We start from the raw sequence: 8,860 nt of genomic DNA on the forward strand, positions 1-8,860 counted from the left end.
TTTTTTCGTTTTTGCTTTTTTATTACTTTGCCGTCTCTATACAAGTCATTTTTATGGAGGTTACATATACTTGTAAATAAGTTAATTTCTTACACTCACGCATGTATGTGTTTATATATACTATATATATATATATATATATATATATATATATATATATATATATATATATATATATATATATATATATATATATATATGTATATATATATATGTAATATATATATGTATATTATATATACGTATATATATGTGTATATATATATAATATATATTTGTATTTTATTAACATATATATATGTATATATATATATATATATATATATATATATATATATATATATATATATATATATATATATATATATATATACACACACACATGTATGTATATATCTTAAGTATAAGAATTACTTTTGGGTAAATAGTAAATTTTCTGTATTCGAAATATGAATTGAAATCTAATATATTCCGTTTTTTAAATTCATTATAAGATCACCGTTAACAATAAAGATCTTTCTTCCGTAATACTATTATAAAAAATAAAAGTAACTATGATAGTGAAAATGATGACTGACGGAATGTAGATAACATTGGGTACTTGTACCTAATACAATTTCACCAACTAAAGTCAATTCATCCTGGTATTGGTGATTGAATTCAAATTAAAAGGTAAAAGAAAAAGAATCCGTATTTGTACTTTCAAGTCATTCATCTACTGAAGACTTACTTGATCTGTGTGAGCCCCAGAGGTAGCTGTGGCGAATCTTTAAAACAGTTCAACTTATTATCATTGTATGGATAAAGGCAGGATCGGATTCAGCGAAAATAAATTGTCTGTCAATAGCACTAAAAAATTAACTTAGTCCGGCTGATTTCATATTCAATACTAAAGTCAGCTATGCAGTCAGATATCTTGAAGTCAAGAGGGCGTTGAACAGGGCCTTTGAAGTTAAATGGGAAAAAGAGTTCATCCGATTAACGCTCAAGAAAACAGGTTTTTCTTGACATTTTTAAGATCCTATCTCCTCTCTTGGTAGGAATTCTGGTTTTTTTCTCTCTCGAGTTCTTAGCTTTGCCAAATATTCTTAGACAAGATGTAAGAAATGTTATACTATTCCGTATGCATTTTAATATGATTTTATACGCGTGTGCTAAAACTTACATTTCCAATAATATTGTGTATCCTTATGCGTACACAAAAGTTTTTCTAGTTTATATATGAAAGATTTATTTTGATATTATTGTTCTTAAACTTCCTGTAGTTTTTCCTTATTTCCTTTACTTCACAGTGCTATTTTCCCTGTTAGAGCCCTTGGGCGTATAGCATCCTGCTTTTCTAACTAGGGTTGTAGCTTAGCAAATAATAATAATAATAATAATAATAATAATAATAATAATAATAATAATAATAATAATAATAAACTTGAACGTTTTATAAGTACCAAAAAATTATACTGGAATGGGAGACAATCTCTCTCTCTCTCTCTCTCGCTCTCTCTCTCTCTCTCTCTCTCTCTCTCTCTCTCTCGCCTCTCTCTCTCTCTCTCTCTCTCTCTCTCTCTCTCTCTCTCTCTCTCTCTCTCTCTCTCTCTCTCTCTCTCTCTCTCTCTCTCTCTCTCTCTCCTGGAATAGCTGCAAAATTCTCCCATTACATCATTCAGTGGATACGATTGTGATTTGGTCCCTGATTTTACGGGCAGGGCCTGCAACTTTTGCTGAAGGTATCATTTTCCATTTTCTCTCAACCACGCCGCGCCCTCTCACGCGATATAGGTGCATTCCAAGTACTTGAGGGTTAACCTTTCATCAGGAATAAGAAATACTATTTTTAATAGAGAAGTGAAATCGAGGAAAATAGAAACCATGTGATATTGGTTCGCGTTTCGAGTGTTTCCGTTCGACTGAACTAGTAAATGAATGCTATATCTGAAACTGAATCTCGGTTAAGTGGAAGAGGCAATACAGTGACTTATGATGTTTTTATTGAAAAACAATAGAATTTTCAGATATCGAATAAGAGGGGACAGTTCAAGAAAAAAAGATTAAATGTAGAATAAGGAGAGGAGCAGGAAAGCACAACTGAAAGATATAAAAGAACAATATTTTCAAGATATTTAAGTTGATACTACAATGTTCCAGGAGATAATAAGATAAATAAACAAGAGGAAATCCAATATGGATAAAAGTGCGGAATTTATTTGGAATATAGTATTTGAATGAGCCATAGATTTTCAGAACTAAAGATACTGAAAAACAAAACAAAAAATAAGTGTGGGCCTCATAGAAAACCAACTAGATTAAACGTAGAAACAAACGTAAAAGGGAAAATGAATAATGGGTTAGTTAGTAATAGAGTACTATATAAGAAAAAAAAAATTCAATCAGTAACTTGTTAGCGTCCATCGCCAAGTGATCAGCTAACAAAAACCGTGTAAGAGCTACTCTTGGGGAGTTAGTCCAGACGCTTAAAAGCATATCCGCCATCTCTCGTGCCTGACTGTTGCAGCTTCCTTCATCGGCTGCAACACAGCGCCTTTTGTAATTGGAGAGTTCCAACTCCCAGATACACTCCTCTCCTTAATGCCGATGCCATATATGCTGAGATGGTGGTATACTGAGTTCAGAAATACACCTGGAGGCGCCCACCGCCCACACCTCGATTGGAGGGCAATGTGACAGGGGCGGGGCCATCTCTTGTTCGTGATTTTCGTTATATATTGTTTTTTGTTTAACGTGTATTTGGTTAAATTATCATTTATTGAGTGTTTAAGGATTTTTTGTGCATGTAATTGGTCATTTCCTCAGGTTTTAATGAAGTGATGTAGGGAGCTTGGTATTGTTTTTTGTTTTCCCTTATTAACTTATTCGAATACAATTCTCTCTCTCTCTCTCTCTCTCTCCTCTCTCTCTCTCTCTCTCTCTCTCTCTCTCTCTCTCTCCCTCCTTGTTACACAAGGGAAAGAAAATCTCACTTTGAATATTTCTTATTATTTATAGGGCCATCAATAATGGTTCTTCTATATATCAGTGCATTAATACTGTTTTGTCCTACGGGACTTTGATAAACTGATCAAATGCTAAGTGAAACAATCCTTTTGTAATTATCAAGTTGTCCTTTTTGGTAAGACTTCATTGCGTTAGTATCTTTTTTTGTTAATGTATTTTTAGTGGACAAGTTCACAGATGTTGGCTTAAAGCTCATGGAGACATTTTCTATATGCTGACATAAAAGTATTATTGTCTCTCTATAATTTTCCTTATTGTTAGGTTATTTTCATTTAATTACATATGAATCAAATTATGCCTAATTTATATATCAAGTATGTATGTTTGCGTGTTTGTATGAGCATGGGGCAGCTCTGTAAGAGTCGAGCCTAAGTCTTTGGGAGGGAAAATCTCCTTTAATAATGATAATTCTATAGGTTGGAAGAATGAGTGAGGGTGTAAATTAACTAGCTATTAGGTTATAAGAAAGTTAAGAGTTTCTCATCGTAAGGTTTAGAATATAGGTGTTAATATGGAAATCATATTGAGCAGTATGAAATTGATTTCAAGTCAAATGCTCTTAACAGAAGAAAATTGTGGATGCTGAGTGTGATTAAAACATACTCAGTGGAAATTGTTGACATAAATTGTTTAAGTAATTGCGTAGAGTATGTGAGATGTGCAAAGAATCCGCAAATATGTGATGAAAACATAAACTTTAATGAATAGGTAAATCCCAGTGACGTGAGATAGTTTGGTCACATTTAGGTAATTGAAATTGATATCTGGATAAAAAAATGTATAATTCTGAAGTTTTCGAAAAAGGGGAGGGAGGCCGATGTGAAAGAGATGCTGGAACAGACGGACCTTATACGGCAAGCTCTTGATTGTGCTATGACTAAAAGTGGATGCTGTAGATGTGCTAAATCTCCATTAGGGTCTAATAATTGAATCAGCATCAAAGGGGTAAGTGTTTGTCTTGAATATTTGGAGCCATTCCATATTGGAGGACACCGTTTAATGCTAATATATATATATATATATATATATATATATATATATATATATATATATATATATATATATATATATGTATATATATGTATATATATATATATATATATATATATATATATATATATGTATATATACATATATATTATATATATATATATATATATATATATATATATATATATATATATATATATATATATATATATATATGTGTGTGTGTGTGTGTATGCATATACAGTATACATATATGTGGGTATATATATTTATATGATATAGGTAGTATATATATTATATGTTTACGTAAATGAAATAAGAAAACTCTTATTCGTATGGAATGTCTATAGTAGTGAGGCTTAAGTGGAATTTAGGCCATGATATTAAGAAAAACACTTCATTGTTAGCCATTGTTATCGTATGATATCTGTATGAGTTTTTTGTTTGTTCCTTTTATGAAACTCCTTATCATAATCATTATTAATGAATATACTGTAGGTGTTTTTCACTTTACATCTATGATTGAAAGTCTGTGTATTTGTTTTCCCTTTTAGAAGAATTTTCCAAGCTTTGTTTTAAGATATTTTAGCCAAAAAAAAAAAAAAATAGAAAACGATAAAAAACTCCTATATAGTAAAATCTGACCTGAATTCTGAGAAATGTATATCTGTATTTTTTATGCGAGTTCCTAATTTCAGGGTGCAGGTTTGGTTAGGCAGGGCTGGTTGGGTTAACCTTATATTAAATGAAGACTTGACGGATAATAATGGTATAGTTGTGGAAACCTAAACCCAGAAATATTTTTTTATTTTATTTTTCTTGATAACATATGATTTTGGAAGTATTCAGTTATTGAGAAAACGTTTGGATATTTTGTTGCTATCAAGTTAATCGAATTAGTAAATGGTTTTGTTTATGGGTTTCTATGAATGTTTATGGTTTCTTTGTTTGTTTCGTTTGAGTTTAAAATCACTTTTGAGTGACGTATTGGAGGAATGTTTGAAGGCTATACAATTCTCTTTTATAGATTTTAATTTTTGGTGATTTATTGATTAATTTTAATTTCAGATTTGGTGGTAGGTGGTATCAAGAAGCCGTTATAGAATGGTTATTCATCTAAAGTAAGATGTAAGTACTACATGATCTATTTTCCTGTAGAATTTAGGCGAGTTTGTTTTGTGGCGATTAGGCTCAGAATTGTAGATCTATATAGAAATTTCATTTATTTTGGGAGAAAATTATATCTCGTAGTGTTCTCAATATCCTTTATTGTAGACGGTGATTCTCTAAGTAAAATTGTGGTCCTTATTGTCAAGCTCCTTCGTTTCTCAAAAATTATTTTCAAATTGTTTGATCTTATACAGAAGTGATGGAATAACTCCCTCAGAATTGAATAAGCTGATCTGGTCTTTGTAAGTCATTGGCAAATAGTGCTTTTAGTAGTTTGATATCCGTTACTTATAATAGATTAGCCAGGACTTCAAGAACACAAGAGAGCTGAAAGATGTGCGTACCTCTTTTGATCTTCTTTTACCTCTGGCTTCCTCAACTTTGGAATACCTAATGAAGCACCTCTTATCTATAACAGGCTTAAGAAGATACGTCATTGTAATAAAAGGTACTTCAACACTTACCCATCCAAGAAGACTCATCTTAAAAATGACTCGAGTTGCAGTTGGAACAAAAAGAGGAGGCATTTAAATTGAGATTAAGAGGGATTGGCTGCGGAGGGAGAAAACTGCAAGGGGCTTACTTGAAGGAGAATTAAACGGTTAGATGTCCTGGAAGTTTTTAGGGGCGTGTTTACAGGTTGTTAGATTGAGGGGGAGGGGATCGAGGTAAGTCTGAGGCAAAGTGGGGAGGACAAAACAATGATACTTTATCACCACACAGAATCGAAAGAAATCCATCACCTCCCATCAGTCTGTGCCACGGCTAAATTAACAGGTAACTCGAATTAGACTGAGAAGTAGCTGGCAATTATGAAGAGGTGGATCTTAAGAAAGAGGTTCTGGGGGGAGTGTGGGATGAAGTGTGTGGGGTTGGGGTTGGGAAGGGGGACCATTACTGCAAAGAGCCGGCTGTAGAGGGCAAATGTGGTCCCTATAAAGAAAGAGGGAGCAGGTAGGGAGACCATTTATAAAGGGGAAATTATATGGTGGCGTGAGGGAAATAACACGGAAGAAAAAAAAAATGCTAGAGAACCGACGAAAGGGAGTATATATAAAAGAGATAAGGATGATTGGAGAATGAGATAATTGTGAGGGGGAAAAGAAAATTATGTGATGGCTATGATATTACGAATGTAGATGAACTAGAGTAAAAAAAAAAAATGGTCCAGAAAAAGATAAAAAGTAAAATGAGATGGAAGATTTCGATTACAGCGCCGAGATACTTATGACAAAAGACAAATAAAAAAAGTGTTTGAATAAAAAGTAGAAAAGAGGGAAACAAGAAAGTAAGATGGCGATTAAGGAAAAAACTCGGCTATAAGAACGAGTGGTTACTTTTTCCCTTTTCTACGAAAGCAAGAAGTACAGATTGTGTCATTATGAAACAAGGGACCGAGTTTATAGAGAAATCAGACCATTGTTTAATTCACGAGGGTGGAGGGGAATAGAGGGATTGTGAAATATCTAAATATGTTTGTAACAAAATAAAGATAAATACAAACACACATATCGTGGACATGTTTTGATATATCTCTTCATTCTTATTTGTAAAATAGGCTGTCAATTTACGCATGTTCCTTAATGGAGATAATGAACCATATGTTGGTAAAAATTGTTTAATTTTTACTTACAAAACCTAGTTTCAATATTGATTTTATCTCCATTAAGGAAAATGACTTTTAGCGAAACGTTTGTGATTTAGCACCTTAATAAACTATATGTTGGTAAAGATTGGTTCATTTTTTCTTACAAAACCTAGTTTCAATATTAGTTTTAAGGAGCTAAATCACAAACGTTTTGCTGAAAGTCATTGAATGACACAAAATTAATGAAATTAGGAGTGTTGTTGAGGAAGGAAGTTTATCATGAAGAGGGAGGGGATATGTACAAATAAAAAAAAAGAGTCCCTACCCCTTGGGAACGGGTGGTGGGGGAGGGGTTAGAATTGGGATATCTTAGAGCTATGGGTGTGTGTGTGTGTGTGTGTGTGTGTGTGTGTGTGAGTGTGTGTGTGTGAGGGGTAAGGGATCTGAGTTTCGAGCTTCGCTAAGAGCCACAGGGAGACGGATAAGACCCAAGGGGCAACACCTCTAAATTGCAAGTTTCCAGAGCTCTTGTGGCCTCGAACAACGGGGAAGGGTCTTTGGAAAACTAATTTTCGGAAGGCCCCTTTAATTAATAGTGCCGTTTAGGACTTCTGTCTTTTGGTATAGTCTTATTTTTCTTTTTTCCTTTATATTGCTATTGGTGAATATTGTTGAGTTTTTTCTCGACTTTTTATTCTTTTCACATTTTTCATCGTTTTTTCATCGTTCTCGACAACTTTTCTTTGTCAGTTTCCTTATTATTGGTGGTGACCTTAGAATTGTAACAAGCGAGCGAGCTTTAAGTTATGAATGATTTTATCAATGCATAGTGTTTCTTTTTGGCATTGAAGAGTTGAATCTCTCTGACAAATGAAAATGAGAAATTTTCAGTTGTGATGCGAAGAGAAGATTTTCACAGCTGCTGTAGTTTGTGGGTGAGCGTGGACGGTCTTGCATTAGTGTACTTTAAGGTACATGGAATTATAACCATTTGGGAGAGTCGGTTTCTGTGTCGTGGAAGAGGAATAAAAAGTAAACTAAAATGAGATCCGGTGTGGGTTCTTGTACATCTTAATTGTGCTCCCCCGCCCCCCATCCATGTCCTTTCAGCCAGCCCCGTCGTCCTCCCACCATCTTAAATACCTGATGTTGACAGGTAGAAAAATCACGTTTTGATCACCTTAATTATAGCTTATCAAGTTGTGGAGATTCAAGGGAAGTAGAATGCTTGTGATGGACGTACAAATGACCCCAACAACTAATATCTATCATTGTAAGAGTAACAAATCTTGTAATAACAGCTTCAAAACTGTTAAACGCTATTAATGCGAATCTGCCGTGACCTGGCTGTACATTTCCTCTGGCTCTGGAAGTAATGCATTTAATTACTCCCACATGCGAAAACGACTCCAGGGAGAGAAGAATCTCTCTCTCTCTCTCTCTCTCTCTCTCTCTCTCTCTCTCTCTCTCTCTCTCTCTCTCTCTCTCTCTCTCTCTCTCTCTCTCTCTCCCCACATTTGAACGCATATAGATATTAAAAAAAAATATTCATTCCCTCTCCCCCAAAGAAATAAACAATGTATTCTTTTATCAGATGATATGATGCTACGCACTTTTCAACTTCATCGGCCTTTCGAAAAAAGAAAAAAGCAACCATGAATTGAATGAAGTCAGACATCAATTATGTGAATTTAGCAGTATTTGTGCATTACAGTATTGCGGCCATTATCTCTTACGAGAGGAGTTGCAGCACATTCTCTTTATTTTTCCTATTCATCTTTGGACTAAGATAATCATCCAGGATTTAAATTATTTTCGTATATTTTGCGTATATCTCATTGCTCTATTGTTTTCTTTATACATGAGTAGAAACATGGCCATTGCAGTTAATCTTGGAATCTGGTCTTAGAGTTCTGAAAAATACGAAGAAACACTAGACAAAATATTACGAAACAAATGATTAAAGTATTGTATATTACGCAATGCCCCTTTTTTTTGGCATTTGAATATTCATTTATCTATCCATTTTTTATCATCGGTATACAAGAAGAAGAAGAGTGAAGTTGTGCGAAGAAGGAGAGAAAGCGGCAGCTGCCAATGCAA

Source organism: Palaemon carinicauda, chromosome 21 (assembly GCF_036898095.1).
Source record: "Palaemon carinicauda isolate YSFRI2023 chromosome 21, ASM3689809v2, whole genome shotgun sequence".
In the NCBI taxonomy this organism is placed as follows: domain Eukaryota; kingdom Metazoa; phylum Arthropoda; class Malacostraca; order Decapoda; family Palaemonidae; genus Palaemon; species Palaemon carinicauda.